Raw genomic sequence first — 21,076 nt, forward strand, 5'->3', positions numbered from 1 at the left:
TATCTGTACCAAAATATACTTACTACTTATTATATTGCACTTATACGAAGCATTAAACCCCGTTTAATGCTTTTTCAGTCGAACACAAAGGTTACTGTATATGGAGAGATCAGATGCTGTGGAGAGGTAAAGAAGACGTCATCAGTCCACCAGCCTTGAAGATGTAGTTTTAAGGTGGTCAGTCCCCCCAGTACTCTGCTCTGGTTTGGAGCTGACTTGCTCTAGGTCGTTCTCACCTCGCAAAACGTATTTCTAATACAAGATGATCACTACTGTACTGCTGGAGTCGCACTATTCATATCAAGAATCTTTTCTTATTTGTCTAGTAAGGACTTAGTCTAGTACAGAGGCCGAAGAGGACTTAGCAAGGTTAGGGAGACTGTCTTGAAACTACGTTGCTATTATTCTTGCTGTTGTTGTTGCTGCTGTTATCATCATCATTATTATTATTATTATTATTATTATTATTATTATTATTATTATTATTATTATTATTATTATTATTATTATTATTAATTATTATTATTATTATTTCGAAAGTATTGGGCTTCAGTTCCCCCCTCCCCCCCCCCGTCCTGCATCACCACAGACTGACATCTTGTCTCACTAGAACACAGGTGGACAAACCTTTCAGTGTTGGGGCCACATTCAGAAATTCACAATTTTAAAGGGCCGCATAATATATTAAGTAAAATAATTAATATTTCAAATAGCCAAAATCAAAGGTTTTTAAAGAAAAAAGAAACAATTAATTTTTTAAAATAGAAACTTCACATGAAACATTTATTTGAAAAATAAAAGTAAGTCAGTAGCAGAACAACGTCCGTGAGAATGATGAATCTGACTGTTGTTATTTACCAGGTTGTTAGGTGATCAAGCTGCTTGTGCTGATCCTTAACACTCACTCAGAATTTGACTCTGTGAGAAGTGATCTTTTTTTTTTTTTTGGCTTATTTAACTTTCATTATAGAGAGAGTTTGCTCACAAGACTAAGTTGATGTAAACAACACAAACATCTTACTGGCAAAGTTTTTTTTTTGTCAGATTTTGAAACTTTTCTGAGTGCAGAGATACTTAAAACTTTACCAGTGGTTTACTTTACCAGTGGTTTACTTTACCAGTGGTTTACTTTACCAGTGGTTTACTTTACCAGTGGTTTACTTTACCAGTGGTTTACTTTACCAGAGGTTTACTTTACCAGTGGTTTACTTTACCAGTGGTTTACTTTACTAGTGGTTTACTTTACCAGTGGTTTACTTTACCAGTGGTTTACTTTACCAGTGGTTTACTTTACCAGTGGTTTACTTTACCAGAGGTTTACTTTACCAGTGGTTTACTTTACCAGTGGTTTACTTTACTAGTGGTTTACTTTACCAGTGGTTTACTTTACCAGTGGTTTACTTTACCAGTGGTTTACTTTACCAGTGGTTTACTTTACCAGAGGTTTACTTTACCAGTGGTTTACTTTACCAGTGGTTTACTTTACCAGAGGTTTACTTTACCAGTGGTTTACTTTACCAGTGGTTTACTTTACTAGTGGTTTACTTTACCAGTGGTTTACTTTACCAGTGGTTTACTTTACCAGTGGTTTACTTTACCAGTGGTTTACTTTACCAGAGGTTTACTTTACCAGTGGTTTACTTTACCAGTGGTTTACTTTACTAGTGGTTTACTTTACCAGTGGTTTACTTTACCAGTGGTTTACTTTACCAGTGGTTTACTTTACCAGTGGTTTACTTTACCAGTGGTTTACTTTACCAGAGGTTTACTTTACCAGAGGTTTACTTTACCAGTGGTTTACTTTACCAGTGGTTTACTTTACTAGTGGTTTACTTTACCAGTGGTTTACTTTACTAGTGGTTTACTTTACCAGTGGTTTACTTTACTAGTGGTTTACTTTACCAGTGGTTTACTTTACTAGTGGTTTACTTTACCAGTGGTTTACTTTACCAGTGGTTTACTTTACCAGTGGTTTACTTTACCCACCTTACCAGGGGCCCACTCACCAGTGGCCCCTTTACCCCCACCAGTGGCTCCCACCAGTGGCCCACTTTACCAGCGGCTCACTCCCCCAGCGGCCCCAATTTTACCAGGGGCCCACCTTACCAGGGCTCACTCACCAGTGGCCCACTCACCATGGCCCACCCACCAGTGGCTTTACTTTACCAGGGCCCCACTCCCCCAGGGCCTAATTTACCAGTGGCCCCACCTTACCAGGGCTTTACTTTTCCACCTTTTTTGGAAAATTCCCCCAGAGGCTCACCCACCCAAGGGCCCCCTTTTTTAAAAGGGGCCCCCTCCACCAGAGGGCCCCCTCCACCAGAAGGGCCCCCCTTTTCCAGTGGCCCCCACTTTACCAGGGGGCCCATTACCCCGAGGGGCCCCCTTTTCCAGTGGTCACCTTTAAACCCGGGCCTACTCCCCCTCAAGGCCCACTTTACCAGCGGGCCCCCCCACCAGATCCCACCCCCACCGCGGCCCACCCCCAACCCGGGGCCCCCTCCCCCCAGGGCCCACTCCCCCCAGCCCCACTCCCCCGGGCCCACCCCCCCAAACGGGCCCCCCCCAAACCTGGCCCCCCCTCACCGGGGGCCCCCCCCACCGGGCCCCCACTCCCCCCGGGCCCCCCTCACCAGGGCCCCCCTCCCCCCAGCGGGGCCCCCTCCCCCAGGGCCCACCCCACCGGGCCCACTTTTAAAACCGGCCCCCTCCCCCAGGGCCCACTCCCCCCCGGGCTCCCCCACCAGCGGCCCACCCCACCAGCGGCCCACCCACCAGGGGCCCCCCTTCACCAGGGGCCACCCCCAAAGGGTCACCCCCCAGGGCCCCCCCCGGGGGCCCCCACCTTACCAGTGGCCCACCCCCACCGCGGCTCACCTCACCGGGGGCTCACCTTACCAGTGGCCCCCCTCACCCAGGGGCCCAATTTCCACCAGGGGTCACTCCCCCACTTTTAGGGCTTCCCCCTTCCGTGGCCCACTCCAACCCGGGCTCCCCCCCACCGGGCCCACCCCCCAGGGCCCAACTCCACCAGCGGCCCTCCACCACGGGTTTCCCCCTTCCCCCCAGCGGGGCCCCCCCCACCGTGGCCAATTTCACCAGAGGCCCCACCTCACCAGGGGTCCCCTCTCACCAGCGGGGTCCAAACCCCCCCAGTGGCCCACTTTACCAGTGGCCCCCACTCCCCCAGTGGCCCACTCCAAGTGGCCCCCCCCACCCCCTTTACCCCCCAGGGCCCCCCCTGACCAGGGCCGACCTTGACCAGGGCCCACCAAGGGCCCACCCCACCAGGGCCCACTCCCCCAGGGTAAACCAGCGGCCTAATCCCACCAGCGGCCCCCTCAGGCGGCCCACTCCCCCCAGCCCCACTCCCAACCCCGGTCACCTTACCAAAGGGCCCCCCCCACCAGCGGCCCACCCCCCACCAGGGCCCACCTTTTTAACGGTACCCACCAATTTTGGGTCCCCCCCACCAGCGGGCCCCCCCACCAGCGGGCCCCCCCACCAGGGGCCCCCCTCACCAACGGCCCCACTCCACCAGGGCTCACTTAAAGGGCCCCACTCCCCCAGCGGCCACCCACCAGCGGCCCACTCCCACCAGGGGTCCCCCTTTACCAAAAGGGGCCCCCTCCCCCAGGGGCCCACCCCAGGGGGCCCACCCACCAGCGGCCCACCAAAGCGGCCCAATTTACCAGGGCCCCCACCCCACCAGCGGCCCAATTTACCAGCGGCCCCCCTCCACCGCGGGCCCCCCTTTCAACCCCGGGGCCCACCCGACCAGCGGCTCCCCCCCACCAGGGCCCACCTTTTTTTCCCCGGGCCCCACCCCCACCCCGCGGCCCACCCCACCAGCGGCCCCACTCCCCACCAGTGGCCCCACCCACCATGGCCCACTCCCCCCAGAGGCCCCCCCCAAATTTTACCCCCCAAACGGGCCCCCCAAAGGGCCCCCACTTTAAAAAGGGCCCACTTCCCCCCCAGTGGGCCCCCTCCCCCCAGCGGCCCACTCCACCAGGAAACCCACTTCCCCCAAAGGTTCCCCCTCCCCCAGGGGCCCACCTTTTCCAGAGGCCCACTTCCCCCCAGACAGCCACTTAAAGTGGCCCACTCCAACCCGAGGGCCCCCTCACCAAAGGCCACTCCTTTTCCAGTGGCCCACTCCCCCAGGGGCTCCAAATTTTTTCCCGGGGGCTCACTTTACCATGGGGCACCCCACCAGGGGGGCCTATTTACCAGGGGCCATAATTTGGGAAACCCGTGGCCCCAAACCTTTACCCAAGGGGCCCCCTTTTTCCAGGGGCCCACTTTACCAGGGCCCACTCCACCAGGGCCCACCCCCCCAGTGCCCACCCCTTTACCAGTGGCCCATCTTACCAGGGGGCCCCCCTCACCAGGGGGCCACTCCCCCCAAAGGGGCCCCCTCCCCCGTGGCCCACCTACCAAAAAGGGGCCCCCCCCAACCCGTGGCCCCCCACCCTTTACTAAAGGGGCCCCCCCAACCCGGGCCCATCCCTTTTCCCCGTTTGGGCCCCCTCACCAGGGCCCCCCCACCCCCCACCCCCAAAGGGTCATCAAGGGGTACCACCACCAAAAGGGGCCCCCCCACCAGCGGCCCAATTTACCAGCGGCCACTTTCCCAGGGCCCCACCCCCACCAGGGCCCAAACCCCACCCATCCCATTTTCCCCTCAGGGGCCCCCCTTTTTCCAGCGGCCTCCCACTCCCCCACCTTGGGGGCCCACCTTTACCAGGCCCACCCACCAGCGGTCCACCCCACCAGGGGCCCCCCAAAAGGGGGCCCCCTCACCAGCGGCTCCCACCAGCGGCTCACTCCACCCCGCGGCCCCCCACTCCCCTAAATTCCGCGGCCCACTCCACCCGCGGCCCCCCCCACCAGCGGCCCCCACCAGCGGCCCCACTCCCCCCCACCGGGGCCCCACCTTAACCCGTGGCCCAATTTTACCAGGGCCCACCCCACCAGGGCCACTCCAAAAGGGCCCCCACCACCAGGGCCCCCCCATCAGTGGCCCCACTCCACCAGGGCCCCCACTCCCCCCAGGGCCCACCTTTTTAAGTGGGCCCACTCCCCCCAGCACCCCTCACCAGGGGCCCCCACCAAACCCCACACCACCAGGGCCCACTCCACCAGCGGCCGGCTCACCTCCCCACCATGGCCACTTACCAGCGGCCCCCCACCAGGGCCTACTCACCAGCGGGCCCACCTCCCACCAGCGGTTTACCTCACCAGGGGGCCCCCTTTTCCCTACCCCAGTGGCTCACTCCCCCCAGCGGCCACCTTTAATTTGGGGGTCAATTTTTCCAGTGGGCCCCTCACCAGGGCCCCAACCCACCAGGGCTCACTTTACCCCGCGGCCCCCCACCAAGGGGGTCCACCAAGTGGCCCCCCACCAGGGCTTTACTCACCAGGGGGGCCCCCCCCTTACCCCCCGGTCACCCCACCAAGGAATAGGGGCCCCCTTTCCCCCCAAATGGCCTACCCCTTTTTCCCGGGCCCCTTTTCTCAGCGGGCCCCCACCTTTTACCAGCGGCCCACTCCACCAGGGCCCACTCCCCCCGGGGGCCACTCCCCCCAGCGGCCCCACCCCCCCAAAAACCAAAATGGTCACCTTTTTCCCGGGCTCACCCAATCAGTGGCCCCCCACCCCCACCAGTGGCCTAAACCCAAGTTTGGGCCCCCCTTTACCAGCGGCTTTTACTTACCAGGGCCCAATCCCCCCAGCGGCCCCCACTTCCCCCAGCGGCCCCCCCCTCCCACCTGGGGCCCAACTTACCAGGGCCCCCCTCCCCCCAGGGCCCATCCACCCAGTGGGCCCCCTCACCAGGGCCCATTTTACCCGGTATCCCCCCCTCCACCAGGAGGGCCCATACCCGGGCCACTTTTTCCCGGGGCCTACTCCACCAGGGCTCATTTTAATTAACCCCCCTTTTTTAGTGGTTTTTTTAAAGGGACTTTTTTAGGGTTTACTTTACCCGGGGGACTTTACCAGGGTTTCATTTTTTTTAGTGGTTTCTTTACTAGTGGTTTACTTTTACTAGGGGTTTTCTTTAATTTTGGGTTTACTTTTTCCAGTGGTTTTTTCTAAGTGGGTTTAATTTTAAAGTGGTTTTCTTTTCCAGTGGTTTACTTTTTCTAGGGTTTATTTTCCAGTGATTTACTTTACCAGGGTTTATTTTTTCCAAATGGTTTTTTTACTAGTGGTTTATTTTAAAATGGTTTATTTTACCAGTGGTTTACTTACTGTGGGTTTTCTTTACTAGTGGTTTACTTTTTCCAGGGTTTACTTTTTCTAGTGGTTTATTTACTAGTGGTTTTTTCAAATTTTTCCACCAAAGGGCCCACTTTTCCAGGGGTCACCCACCAAAAGGGCCCCCACTCCCCCAGGGCCAATTTTACCAGGGCCCACTTTACCAGGGCCCACTTTTCCCCGGGCTCACTTTGACCAGAGGCCACCACCAGGGCCAATTTACTCATGGCCCCACCCACCAGTGGCCTACCACCAGGGCTCATCCACCAGAGGCCCACCTTACCAGTGGCCACCCACCGGGCTTTTTTTCACCAGGGCCCACTCCCCCCAAAGGGGTTAAATTTTCCAAAGGGGCCCCCTTAAAAGGGACTTTTTCCAGGGTCCAATTTTTCCAGTGGTTTGTTTTTTAAAAAGGGTTTTCTACAGGGCCTTTTTACCAAAGGGTTCATTTTTTCCAGTGGTTTTTTTTAAAGTGGTTTACCCACCAGGGTTTTTCCCTTTAATTTGTGGTTTACTTTTCCAGGGGTTTACTTTTCCATTTTACTTTTTCCAGGGTTTACTTTCTAGTGGTTTATTTTTTAATTTGTTTTTTACCAGAAAATTTGTGGACTTTAAAAGTGGGTTTTCTTTACTAGTATTTACTTTTAATTTGGGTTTTTTACCAGAGGTTTTTCATTCAGGGTTTTTTTACCAGTGGGCCCCTTTAAAAAATTTGGGTTTTCTTTACCAGGGTTTACTTTACTAGGGTTTACTTTAAAAAGGTTTTTTATTTTTTCTAGGGTTTCCTTTTACCAGTGGTTTATTTACCAGGGTTTAATTTACCCGTGGTTTATTTACCAAATGGTTTATTTTACCCGTGGTTTATTTTCCAAATGGGTTTTCTTTAAAAAGGTTTTTTTTACCAAAGGGGTTTTTTACCGGAGTTTACTTTTTTTAAAATGGTTTTTTTTTACCCAGGGTTTATTTTACCCGTGTTTTTTTTACCAGGGTTTACCTTTACTAGAGGGGGTTTTCTTTACCAGTGGTTTACCCCTTTTTAAATGGTTTACTTACCAGGGGGTTTACCCCCAAAGGTACTTACCAGGGTTTACCTTCACCAGTGGTTTTTTTTAAAAGTGGGTACCTTTTCCAGTGGTTTTTTTAAAGTGGTTTATTTTTTTTAGGGCTTTTTCTTTTCCCGGGCTTTTTTTTACCAGTGGTTTTTTTTAAAAGTGGTTTCTACCTTTACTTCCCGGGGGTTTTTTTTACCAGGGTTTTTCTTTACCAGGTTTACTTTACCAGAGGTTTTATTTTTCCAGTTGGGTTTTCTTTACCAGAGGTTTACTTTACCAGTGGTTTATTTTACCAGAGGTTTTCTTTACCAGGGTTTTTTTTAAAGAGGTTTACTTTTTTCCCGAGGGTTTATTTTACCATGGCCCTTTTTTAAAAGGGTTTACTTTACCATGGTTTTCCTTTAACCCGAGGTCACTTTACCATGGGCACCACCAAAGTGGTTTTACTTTTTTAGAGGTTTACTTTACCAGTGGTTTTTAATTTTATCAGGGGTTTCTTTACCAGGGTTTATTTCCAGAGGTTACTTTTTTTTAGGGTTTACTTTACCCGTGGTTTCTTTTTTTCCAGGGTTTACTTTTCTAGTGGTTTATTTTTCCAGTGGTTTTTTTCCTTTTCCAGTGGGTTTTCCCTTTTCTAGTGGTTTACTTTACCCGGGTTTTATTTACTTTGGTTTTTAAACTTTACTTTAAAAGGGTTTTTTTACCAGGGTTTATTTCCAGGGGGTTTAATTTTCCAGTGGTTTACTTTAATAGGGTTTATTTGAGGTTTATTTTTCCAGTGGTTTATTTTTTCCCGAGGTTTTTTTACCAGTGGTTTATTTTTACCAGAGGTTTCCTTTTCCAGTGGTTTTTTTTACTAGAGGTTTACTTTTCCAGAGGTTTTACTTTACAGTGGTTTACTTTTTTAGTGGTTTATTTTTCCAGTGGTTTTTTAACAGAGGCCTTTCATTTTACCTCAGGGTTTCTTTTACCCCGTGGTTTACTTTACCAGGGTTTACTTTACCAGTGGTTTACTTTTCCAGGGGGTTTACTTTTTCCAGTGGTTTACTTTTTCCAGGATTTTGTTTTACTTTACCAGAGGGTTTTTTTTACTAAGGTTTATTTTTTAAAATGGTTTACTTTACCAGAGGTTTACTTTTCCCGTGGTTTATTTTACCAGTGGTTTACTTTACTAGAGGGCATTTACCAGGGTTTACTTTAAAATTTTGGTTTACCTTTTTCCAGGGTTTTCTTTTTAGGGTTTTCCTTTTTCCAGAGGTTTATTTTTACCGAGGACTTCTTTTTCCAGGGAAATTTTTAAAAAAGGGGTTTTTTTACTAATGTTTATTTTTCCAGGGTTTTTTTCCAATTTTTACCAGAGGTTTCCTTTACCAGTTGGGTTTTCTTTACCAGAAGGTTTTCTTTCCAGTGGTTTACTTTTTCCAGAGGTTTACTTTACCAGGGTTTATTTTTTCCAGAGGTTTACTTACCAGAGGGTTTTTCTTTACTAGTGGTTTACTTTACTAGGGTTTACCTTTTTCCAGTGGGTTTATTTTAATGAGGGTTTTCTTTTTACTAAAGGTGGTTTTTCCAAAAGGGGTTTTCTTTCTAGGGTTTCCTTTTTAATTTTGGTTTATTTACCAGTGGTTTACTTTTTTTTAATGGTTTACTTAAAAAGGGTTTTTTTAAAGTGGTTCCCCTTTACCAGTGGTTTGCCCCTTTACCAAGGTTTTTACTTTTTGGTTTTATTTTTTTCCCGGGTTTAATTTTTAACCCGTGGGATTTACCAGTGGTTTACTACCAGGGTTTTTTTTACCAGTGGTTTGTTTTACTAGTGGTTTTATTTTTTCCAGTGGTTTATTTTTTCCAAAAGGTTTTCTTTAATAGGGCCTTAATTTTTTTCCAGGGTTTAATTTTTTTAAAAATGGTTTATTTTTTCCAGAGGTTTACTTTACCATGGTTTCCTTTTTTCCAGGGGGTTTACTTTACCAGGGTTTTATTTACCCGGGTTTACCCACCAGAGGTTTCCTTTACTAGGGTTTACCTTTTTCCAGGGTTTTATTTTTCTAGTGGTTTTTTTACCAGAGGTTTCATTTTTCCAGGGGGTTTACTTTACCAGGGTTTATTTTTTCCAGGGTTTATTTTTCCCGGTTTATTTACCCGGGGTTTATTTTTTCTGTGGGTTTTTTTACCAGAGGTTTACTTTCCAGAGGTTTACTTTTACTAGTGGTTTATTTCCTTTTTAATAGTGGTTTTCTTTACCAGGGTTTTTTCCTTTAATTTAAGAGGTTTACTTTACCAGGGTTTAATTTACTAGTGGTTTCTTTACCAGGGTTTTTTTCTAGGGTTTACTTTTCCAGTGGTTTACTTTTTACCAAATGGTTTACTTTACTAGTGGTTTTTTACCAGGGGTTTTATTTTTCCAGTGGTTTACTTTTTCCAGGGTTTTTTTTACCCAAGGGGGTTTACCACTAGGGTTTATTTTTCCAGTGGTTTACTTTACCAAGGTTATTTACTTGGTTTTCTTTAAAAGGGGTTTTCTTTTCCAGTGGTTTACTTTACCAGGGTTTACTTTACCAGTGGTTTACTTTACCAGGGTTTATTTTAATTTGTGGTTTACTTTTTCCCGGGTTTACTTTACCAGGGTTTGTTTTTAACCCGTGGTTTACCCTTTCTAATGGTTTACTTTAATAGTGGTTTACTTTAAAGGGTTTACTTTACCAGAGGTTTACTTTACCAGGGTTTACTTTACCAGTGGTTTACTTTTTTCCAGAGGTTTTTCTTTACCAGTGGTTTTGGCCAAAAGGGGGTTCCCCTTTTTAGGGTTTATTTAAAAGGGTTTATTTACCAGGGTTTATTTACCAGAGGTTTACTTTTCCAGTTTTCTTTTAAAAAAAGGGGTTTTCTTTTAAAAGGGGGTTTTATTTTCCCCAGTGGGACCACCAGAGGGGTTTAATTTACCAGGGTTTTTTTTACCAGGGTTTACTTTAAAGAGGTTTAAATTTTAAACCCGTAACTTTAACCCGAGGTTTACTTTACCAGTGGTTTTTTTTTACCAGAGGTTTACTTTACCAAGGGTTTTATTTTTTTAGGGCTTCATTTTTCCCGAGGTTTTATTTTTTTCCCGTGGTTTACTTTTTTTCCGAGGGTTTATTTACCAGTGGTTTTACTTTACTAGAGGCTTCCAATTTTTTTTACCAGTGGTTTACTTTACTAGTGGTTTACTTACCAGTGGTTTACTTTTTTATTTTTAGTGGCTTTACCATTTTGGGTTTTTTCCCGTGGTTTACTTTTTAATTTAAATGGTTTACTTTAACCCGTGGTTTACTTTTACCAGGGGTTTTCTTTTCCAGTGGTTTTTTTTACCCTGGTTTATTTTTCTTTGTGGGTTCATTTTTAAAGTGGTTTATTTTACCCGAGGTTTATTTACCAGTGGTTTACCCTTTTCCAGTGAATTTGGGGTTTTTAATTTGGGCTTACTTTACCAGGGTTTACTTTTAAAAAAAATTTTCAATTTTCTTTCCCGTGGTTTACTTTTAATAGGGTTTTTTTTACCAGGGGGTTTACTTTCCGGGTTTATTTTTCTATGGTTTACTTTTTTAAAAATGGTTTATTTTTTAGAGGTTTACTTTTCCAGGGTTTACCCTTTTCCAGGGGTTTTCTTACCAAAGGGTTTTCTTACCGTGGTTTCTTTAAATTGGGTTTTCTTTTTTCCAGTGGTTTACTTTACCAGAGGTTTACTTTAAAGGGTTTTCTTAAAAGAGGTTTATTTACCAGGGTTTACTTTTCCAGGGTTTACTTTACCAGAGGTTTTCTTTACCAGTGGTTTACTTTACTAGGTTTCATTTCCCCCAGTGGTTTATTTTACCAAATGGTTTACTTTCAAGAGGTTTACTTTACCAGAGGTTTTATTTTTTACCAGTGGTTTATTTTTCCAGAGGTTTTTTTTTACCAGTGGTTTATTTTTTTCCAAGGGGTTTTTTTTTCCAGGGGTTTACTTTACTTTTTCTTTTCCAGGGTTTAATTTACCAGTGGTTTATTTAAAAGGGTTTAATTTTTTCCCGGGTTTTTTTTACCAGTGGTTTATTTTTTCCAAATGGGTTTTCTTTACCAGTGGTTTACTTTTAAAGGGGGGTTTATTTACCAGTGGTTTCCTTTACTCAAGGATTTACTAGAGGTTTACTTTAACCCGTTTTACTTTTAAAAGGGGTTTATTTTTCCAGTGGTTTATTTACTAGAGGTTTTTTTTTACCAAATTTATTTTCCAGGGTTTTTTTCATCAGGGTTTACACAAAGGGTTTTTTACCAGGGGGTTTTTTTCACCATGGTTTTCTTTTTACCAGGGTTTTTTTTACCATGGTTTTTTTACCAGGGACTTTACCAGGGGACTTACCAATGGTTTTCCTTTTTTAGTGGTTTTTTTACCAGTGGTTTACTTTTTTCCCGAGGATTTTACCCCGGGTTTTTCTTTACCAGTGGTTTTTTTACCAGGGTTTACTTTACCAAGGGGAATTTTTCCCAAAAGGGGACCACCAGTGGACTTTACCAGGGATTTACCGTGGACTTTACTAGGGTTTTTTTACCCAAAAGGACTTTTTCCCGGGGACTTTAAAGTGGTTTTCTTACCAGGGTTTTTTTTACCAGGGTTTATTTACCAGGGTTTTCTTACTAGGGTTTACTTTTTAATTTGAGGTTTAATTTTAAGGGTTTAATTTACTCAATTTTACCAGGGTTTTTTTTACCAGAGGTTTACTTTTTTCCAGGGTTTTTTTTGGAGGTTTTTCTTTTCCAGTGGTTTATTTTCAGAGCTTACTTTAACTAGGGGTTTTCTTTAACAGAGGTTTCAAATTTTTTACTTTCCCGAGGTTTACTTTACTAGGGTTTACTTACCAGTGGTTTACTTTAATAGTGGTTTTTCTTTTCCAGGGTTTACTTTTCCAGGGGTTTTCTTACCAGTGGTTTACTTTTTCTAGGGGGTTTTCTTTACCAGTGGGTTTTTTATTTTTTACCAAAATGGTTTATTTTTTCCCGTGGTTTTCTTTCTAGTGGTTTATTTTCTGTGGGTTTTCTTTACCAGTGGTTTACTTTTCCAGTGGTTTTCCACCAAGGGTTTTATTTTTTTAGGGGTTTTTTTACCATTTTCCACCAGAGGTTTATTTACTAGGCCCTTTTTTTACCAGATTTACTTTTAAACCCGAAAGGACTTTTTCCGTGGTTTACTTTACCAGGGTTTTTCCCCACCAGGGGTTTATTTTTTCCCGAGGACTTTTTCCCTGGACTTTTTTAGGGGACTTTTAACCCGAGGACTTTTACCAGTGGACCACCAGGGTTTTTTTACCAGTGGTTTTTTCCCCCTGGGGGGACTTTACCAGGGTTTACCTTACCAGGGACTTTAAATAGGGACTTTTTCCCGGGTTTTTTTACCAGGGCCCACCAGTGGACTTACCAGTGCCCCCTTTTTCCAGAGGAATTTACCAGTTTAAATTTACCAGGGAACCCTTTTTTTTAGAGGACTTTTTTAGTGGTTTTTTAACCCGTGGTTTACTTTAAAGATGTTTTTTTTCTAATTTATTTAACCCGGGTTTTTTTTGAAGGATTTTAAGGGGACTTTACCAAAGGTTTTTTTTAATTTTAACCCGTGGGTTTTCTTTTCTAGTGGTTTTTTTTTACCGAGGTTTTTTTACCAGGGTTTTTTTTTGACCCGTGGTTTACTTACCAGGGTTTACTTTTTCCCGTGGGCTTTCCATTTTTAATTTAATGGTTTATTTTTTAGGGTTTACTTTTCCAGGGGTTTTCTTACCAAAAGGGTTTTCTTTACCAGGGGTTTTTTTTACCAGGGTTTACTTTACCAAGGTTTACTTTACTAGGGTTTACTTTACTAGTGGTTTACTTAATTAAAAGGTTTATTTTTCCAGTGGATTTACCAAGGCTTTTACCAGGGTTTTTATTTTTCCAGGGTTTACTTTAAATGGTTTACTTTTTCCAGTTTTTTCCTTTAAAGGGGGTTTATTTTTCTAGGGTTTATTTTTTTTAGTGGTTTACTTTACCAGGGTTTACTTTTCTAGTGGCTCTTTTCCAGTGGTTTTTTTCTTTTATTTTTAGTGGTTTACTTAACCCGGGGTTTATTTACTAGGGGTTTACTTTTTTTAGAGGGTTTTCTTTACTAGTGGTTTATTTTCCAGGGACTTTTTAAAAATGGCTACTTTACTAGTGGTTTACTTTACTTTGGGTTTTTTTACCAGGGGTTTACTTTTTCCAGGGTTTACTTTTCCAGTGGCTTTAAATTTTTTCCAGAGGTTTACTTACCAGTGGTTTACTTAACAGGGTTTATTTACCAAAAGGCTTTTTCCTACTAGAGGGTTTTCTTTTGGAAAAAGGGTTTACTTTAATTTGATTTATTTTTCCAGGGTTTACTTTACCAGGGGGTTTTTTACCAGTGGTTTACTTCAAAAGAGGCCATTTTTTTAAAAGGGTTTTTTTGGGATTTCATTTTTTGAGGTTTATTTTTCCAGAGGTTTTCTTTACCAGTGGTTTCTTTTTAGGGTTTTTTTTACCCGTGGTTTTTTTTCCCCGGTTTTACTTTTTTCCAGTGGGGTTTTCTTTACTTAGGGTTTTTTTACCAGTGGTTTATTTTTCAGTGGTTTTCTTTCCAGGGTTTTTTAACCCTTTTTTACTATGGTTTACTTACCAGGGTTTATTTTCCCGGGTTTATTTACCAGTGGTTTACTTTTAATTTTAAAAGGTTTACTTTACCAGGGGGTTTACTTAAATGGTTTACTTTACCAAATGGTTTATTTTACCAGGGTTTATTTTTCCAAAGGAAATTACCAGTGGTTTTTTCCAAGGGGGGTTTACTTTTTAAATTAGGGTAACCAAGGGACCACCAGGGACTTTTTTAGGGAAATTACCAGTGGTTTACTTTACCAAAATGGGACTTACCAGAACTTTACCAGCCTTTTTTTACCAGGGCCCCCTTTACCAGAGGGACCCACCAGTGGTTTTTTTACCAGGGGGCCCATTTTAAAAGGCACAAACCCCACCAGGGACTTTTTCCCGTGGACTTTTTACCAGGGGGCCCACTTAACCCGGGACCACCATGGTTTTATTTTTAGAGGTTTTATTTTTCCCGAGGGTTTTCTTACCAGGGAAATTTTCCCCGGGTTTAATTTACCAGGGCCCCCCACCAGGGTTTTTCTTTACCAGAGGTTTCTTTTACCAGGATTTACTTTTTTCCAGAGGTTTAATTTACCGTGGTTTACTTTTTCCAGAGGTTTATTTTTCCAGAGGTTTTTTTACCAGTGGTTTACTTTACTAGAGGGATTTTTCCAGTGGTTTTTTTAAAAGAGGTTTACTTTAAAGTGGTTTCTTTACTGAGGTTTTTTTTACCCGAGGTTTACCAAAAGGGTTTACTTACTATGGTTTTCTTTTCCAGTGGTTTATTTTTTTAGAGGTTTACTTTTTCTAGTGGTTTACTTTACCAGTGGTTTTTTACCAGTGGTTTACTTTACTAGTGGTTTACTTTAAAAGGGTTTCTTTACTATGGTTTACCCTTTTTATGGGTTTTTTTTACCCGTGGTTTACTTTTTCCAGTGGTTTACTTTTAAATTTCTTTTTCCAAAGGCTTCATTTTCCTTTTTTTCCCGAGGTTTACTTTAAAACCCGTGGTTTTTTTTACCAGTGGGGTTTACTTACCCGAGGTTTGCTTTTTCCATGGTTTTCTTTAAAAGTGGTTTTATTTTTTTAGGGTTTTCTTTACCAGTGGTTTACTTTACCAGAGGTTTTTTTTAATTAGAGGTTTTTTTACCGTGGTTTTAATGGACTTTTTGATTTTCTTCAACTTTTAAAATTTTAAAAGAGGGGTTTTTTTTTTAAAGGGTTTATTTTTTCCCGTTGGTTTTATTTTTTTCCAGGAGGTTTACTTTTCCCGTAATTTTTTTTACCAGGGTTTTATTTAATGGAAAAAAGGTTTACTTTTTACCAGAGGGTTTTCTTTCCAGGGTTTACTTTTCCAGAGGACTTCCCTTTTACTTTTTGGGGTTTTCTTTACCAGGGTTCCCCTTTTTTAAATTAGGGTTTACTTACCAGGGCTTCTTTTTTCCAGGGTTTATCAAAGGGTTTCCTTTTTTCCAGTGGGTTTACTTTTTTCCAGAGGTTTTCTTTTACCCTGGTTTTTTAACCCGGGCTTTTTTCCGGGTTTACTTTAAAAGGGGTTTTCTTTTCCAGGGTTTCATTTCCCTGGTTTACTTAAAAGGGTTTACTTTACCAGGGTTTACTTTACCAGTGGTTTACTTTACTATGGGTTATTTTCCAGTGGTTTACTTAAGAGGTTTATTTTTTCCCGTTTTATTTTCCAGGTTTTTTTTACCAGAGGCTTCATTTTACCAGTGGTTTACTTTTTTAATTTGGGTTTATTTTACCAGTGGTTTTCTTTACCAGAGGTTTATTTACCTTTTAGGGGGTTTATTTTTCAAGTGGTTTTTCTTTACCAGGGTTTACCTTTTCCCGTGGCCCCTTTTTCTATGGTTTTCCTTTTCCAGTTTTACTTTTTTGGGGTTTAATTTCCCGATTTTTTCCCTAAGTGTTTACTTTTTTAGTGGTTTACTTACCCCAACTTTTCCCTTTTTTTAGTGGTTTTTTCCCTTTTCACCAGAGGTTTTTTTTACCGAAAATTTTCCTTTAAAAATTTTTTTACCAGAGGATTTTAATTTTTTCCCCAAGGATTTTTAAAGGGGTTTCCCTTTTTACTTTAAAAGGGGTTTAAATTTCCATTTTGGTTTACTTTTAATTTAAGGAGGGTTTTCTTTTACCAGAGGTTTACTTTTTTTAGGGTTTTTTTTAAATTTTTTAAAAAATGGTTTATTTTAATAAGGGTTTTCTTTTTCCAGGGTTTATTTTACTAGAGGGTTTATTTTTCCAAAAAGGTTTACTTTACCAGTTTTTTTACTTTACCAGGGTTTACTTTACCAGGGGTTTACTTTACCAGAGGTTTTTTTACCATGGTTTACTTTTAAAAGGTTCTTTTTACCAAAGGGTTTCCTTTACCATGGTTTCTTTACCAGGGGTTTTATTTTTTCCCGTGGCTTTTTTACCCGGGTTTTATTTTTTCCAGTGCCTTTTCCAGGGTTTTATTTTAATTAGGAGGTTTTTTTACCAAGGTTTACTTTTTTTTAGTGGTTTACAAAAGTGGTTTATTTTTTCCAGAGGTTTTTTTACTATGGTTTTTTTTACCAGTGGTTTCTTTACCAGGGTTTAATAGTGGTTTATTTTTAAAAAGGGGTTTTCTTTACCAGTGGGGTTTTCTTTACTAGTGGTTTTTTTTACCAGGGTTTATTTTTCCAGGGTTTACTTTTTCCAAAAGGGGTTTTCTTTAAAAGTGGTTTATTTACCGAGGTTTAAAAATTTACTATGGTTTATTTACCCCGAGGTTTACTTTACCCGGGTTTTATTTTTCTAGGTTTACTTTTCCAGGGTTTTTTTACCCGGGGGTTTTTTTTTTCCAGGGTTTTCTTTACCCGGGTTTTTTTACCAGGGTTTAATTTTTCTGGGTTTTTTTTTACCAGTGGTTTTCTTTCAATAGAGGCCCTTTACCAGGGTTTACTTTACCGGGGGTTTATTTTTTACCAGTGGTTTAATTTTTTCCAGAGGTTTACTTTTCCAGGGTTTATTTACCAGTGGTTTACTTTTTCTAGGGTTTACTTTACCAGGGTTTACTTTAAAGGGCTTTTTCCAGGGTTTACTTTTCCCAGGGTTTTTTTACCGGGTTTACTTTTGGGTTTATTTACCAGGGTTTTTTTAAAGGGAAATTTTTTAGGGTTTACTTTTTCCCGGGTTTTTCTTACCAGTCTTTATTTTTTCCCCCTGGTTTACTTTACCAGGTTACCTTTTAAACCCGAGGCCTTTTCCCACCAGTGGTTTTTTTAAAGGTTTTTTTACCAAAAAGGTTTACTTTTTTAGGGTTTTTTTTACCAGGGTTTTCCTTTTCCAGTGGGAAAATTACCAGAGGTTTATTTACCAGTGGTTTTTTTTACCAGGGTTTATTTTACCAGGGTTTCTTTTTACTAGTGGTTTTCTTTTCTAGTGGTTTATTTTTCCAGTGGGTTTCATTTTTAAAGGTTTTTTTACCGGGTTTATTTACCATGGTTTTTTTTACCAGAGGGTTTTCTTTTTTCCAATGGTTTGTTTTACCAAAAGGGGTTTTTTTTAAAGTGGTTTCCACCAGAAGGGTTTTCTTTTTGGGTTTATTTTTTCCAAGGTTTAAATTTCCCTTTTACCAAAAAGGGGGTTTCTTTACTAGGGTTTACTTTGGTTTACTACTAGTGGTTTCTTTTACCAGTGGTTTTCTTTACCAGGGTTTTTTTACCAGAGGGGGTTTTCTTACTAGGGTTTACTTTAAAAGTGGTTTATTTTTCCCGAGGTTTCCCCTTTTTCCATGGTTTTCTTTTCCAGAGGTTTTTTTTCAAGAGGTTTAATTTTTCCAGGGTTTTCTTTTCCAGAGGTTTAATTTTTTAAAATGGTTTACTTTTTCCAGAGGTTTCTTTTTTCTAAATGGTTTTATTTTTTCTGTTTTTTTTACCAGAGGTTTACTTTTCCAGTTTTAATTAAGAGGTTTACTTTACCAGTGGTTTACTTCACTTTGGGTTTACTTTTCCAGGGTTTCCTTTACCAGGGGTTTTCTTTTCAGGGTTTACTTTTTTCCAGTGGTTTACTTTACAGGGTTTTTATTTTTCCAGTGGTTTATTTACCGGGGTTTATTTTTTCCAGTGGTTTTCTTTAAAGTGGTTTTTTACCAGTGGTTTCCACCAGTGGTTTTCTTTAAAAGTGGTTTTCCTTTTTCCAGTGGTTTTTTTTACCAGTGGTTTACTTTTTACTAGTGGGTTTTTTTTTATCAATGGTTTATTTTTCTAGTGGTTTTATTTTTTAGTGGTTTCTTTTTAAAAGAGGTTTAATTTTTACCAGTTTTTTTTTTTAATTGTGATTTACTTTTTCCAGAGGTTTCTTTACCAGTGGTTTACTTTTCCAGAGGTTTATTTAAAGTGGGTTTTCTTTACCAGAGGTTTACTTTTCCAGGGTTTTTTTTAAGAGGGTTTATTTTCCAGAGGTTTATTTACCAGTGGTTTACTTTACTAGTGGTTTATTTTTCCATGGGTTTCTTTACCAGAGGTTTTATTTCATTAAATGGTTTACTTTTTTTAGGGTTTACCTTTTCCAAAGGGTTTTCTTTACTAGTTTTACTTACCAGTGGTTTACTTAAAAGGGTTTTTTTTACTTAGAGGTTTACTTTACCAGAGGTTTCCTTTTTTTAGGGTTTACTTTTCCAGGGTTTATTTTTTCTTTTTTTTTTATTTCAAAGTGGTTTTCTTTTCTAGTGGTTTTTTTAAAAAGGGTTTACTTTACCGTGGTTTCTTTTTAAAGAAAAGGACTAAAAAGAGGTTTTTTTTTAAAGGTTTATTTTAAAAAGGGTTTACTTTTCCAGTGGTTTACTTACCAGGGGGTTTATTTTTTAGGGTTTACTTTTTTAAAAGGGGTTTTCTTTTCCGGGTTTAATTTTCCGTGGTTTATTTTTCTCAGGGGTTTATTTTCCAGGGTTTACTTAAGTGGTTTACTTCTTTTCAGGGTTTACTTTACCAGTGGTTTCTTTTTCAGGGTTTACTTTTGGTATTTTTTGGTTTTTTTAATGGGTTTTCTTTTAAGTGGTTTACTTTAAAGGTTTACTTTTCCAGTGGTTTACCATAGAGGTTTACTTTAACAGGGTTTATTTTTCCAGTGGTTTACTTTACCAGGGGTTTTCTTTTCTAGTGGTTTATTTTAAAGGGTTTTCTTTTACCCGTGGTTTACCCACCAGGGTTTTCCTTTTCCCCCCCAAGGCCCACTTACCATGGTTTACTTACCAGGGTTTAAACCCTTTTTCCCGTGGGTTTTTTTTCCCGGGGTTTTCTTTACCAGAGGACTTTTTCCCGGGTTTTACCTTACCAGGGGTTTATCCCCCCAGAGGACTTTAAATGTGGTTTACTTACCAGGGACTTTACCGTGGTTTTTTTACCAGGGGGTTTTCCACCCGTGGTTTTCTTACCAGGGACCTTTCCAGAGGCCCCCCTTTTTTTCCCGGGACTTTAACCCCGTGGACTTTACCAAAAGGGACTTTTTCCCGAGGGACTTTAACCCGGGCCATTTACCCCGGGGATTTACCGTGGGACCTTACCAGGGTTTTTTTACCATGGTTTTAAATTTTCCGGTTTTCTTTACCAGGGTTTTTTTTACCAGAGGGTTTACCCCCTTTTCCCGGGTTTTTTCCTTTGGTGGGTTTACTTTACCAGTGGTTTTTTTTTAATTTTTACTTTTTCCCGGGTTTACCCTTTTACCCCGGGGTTTTCCCTTTACCAGAGGTTTTTTAAAGTGGGTTTCTTTACCCTGGTTTATTTTTCTGGGTTTTTTTAAAGTTTTTTTATTTTAGGTTTACTTTTAATTTTAATTTAATTTTAACAGTGGTTTATTTCCTAGGTTTATTTTACCGTGGTTTACTTTACTAATGGTTTATTTTTCCCGTGGTTTACTTTTTCCAAATGGTTTTTTTTAAAGTGGTTTTTCTTTACCAGTTGGTTTTTTTTACCAGGGTTTTTTTACCAAAGGTTTCTTTTTTCTAGTGGTTTTCTTTAAAGTGGTTTTTTTTTACCAGGGGTTTTTTTAAGTGGTTATTTTTTTAGGGTTTACTTTTCTAGGGTTTTTTTTACCAGTGGTTTACTTTTTAGGGCTTCCCTTTTACCAGTGGTTTATTTTTCCCGAGGTTTATTTACCAGGGGTTTACTTCAATTTTGGGTTTTCTTTACCAGAGGTTTATTTACCAGTGGTTTCCTTTTACTAGGGTTTATTTACCAGTGGTTTATTTTTCTAGAGGTTTACTTTACTAGAGGTTTACTTTACCAGGGGGTTTACTTTACTAGGGTTTATTTTTTCCAGGGTTTTTAACTTTACCAGTGGTTTTTTGGATTTTTTCTTAGGGTCAAACCCACCCCCCGGTTTTGGTTTTACAAAACCTTTACTAAGAAGGGGTTTTTAATTTTACCAAAAATTTGGGTTTGTTTTTAAAAGGGCTTTCTCCATAAGGAGGCTTCATTTTCCCCATTGGTTTATTTTAAAACATGGTTTTTTTTTACAAGATTTACTTCCAATTGTTCCAAATTTTAAAAGGCTTGTTTGGACTCAAAAGTCCACACCTTACTGCCGATTATAGGTTGATTACAAACTCCTTGTGACTCAAGAAGTGCGCAATCCCCCGATCTACAAGAAATTCGTAACATACCTTGCTCTTTGTAACGTGAGCTATGGTGTTCTCAACACCTTCGACAGGTATCGGTGACTTGATAGAAGCTGAAGTGTCCCTGGATGTCCACGTCTTCCATTGTCTAGGAAACGCACACTGGTACACTATGTTCCACAAGATTTGTCTTTATTGTTCACAATGTATCACAAGATAAGCTGATCACACTTCTCTTAAGTGTTTATTGTGTTTGAGACACTTTGTTCACACTAACGCACAGATCAGTATCCTGGCGTCAGTGTCACTCTCCCTAGAGTCAAAGATAGTCTGGCGTCGCCACACCGCCCCAAGCCGTCACTGCCCTGGCACAAAAAAAAAAAACGCTGACCTAGTACCTTGCATCCTTGTCACCTCCTCGATGAAGCAAAGCAGAATGTTTGTTTCTTGCTGTCTTAAGCATAGACAACAATGTACACTATTTTTACTATGGTAATAAAGTGGGAGCAGGATTTTCCTTAATTGTCC

The 21,076-nt window shown here is 41.7% G+C and overlaps 1 protein-coding gene across 1 annotated transcript in view; it reads left to right on the forward strand.

Annotated features, from left to right (window-relative positions):
• Positions 1-21,076, forward strand: part of LOC128686355 (allene oxide synthase-lipoxygenase protein) — a 180,351-nt gene that overhangs the window by 43,476 nt on the left and 115,799 nt on the right. The window lies entirely within an intron of this gene.

This window comes from Cherax quadricarinatus, chromosome 17, assembly GCF_038502225.1.
Source record: "Cherax quadricarinatus isolate ZL_2023a chromosome 17, ASM3850222v1, whole genome shotgun sequence".
Lineage (NCBI taxonomy): Eukaryota > Metazoa > Arthropoda > Malacostraca > Decapoda > Parastacidae > Cherax > Cherax quadricarinatus.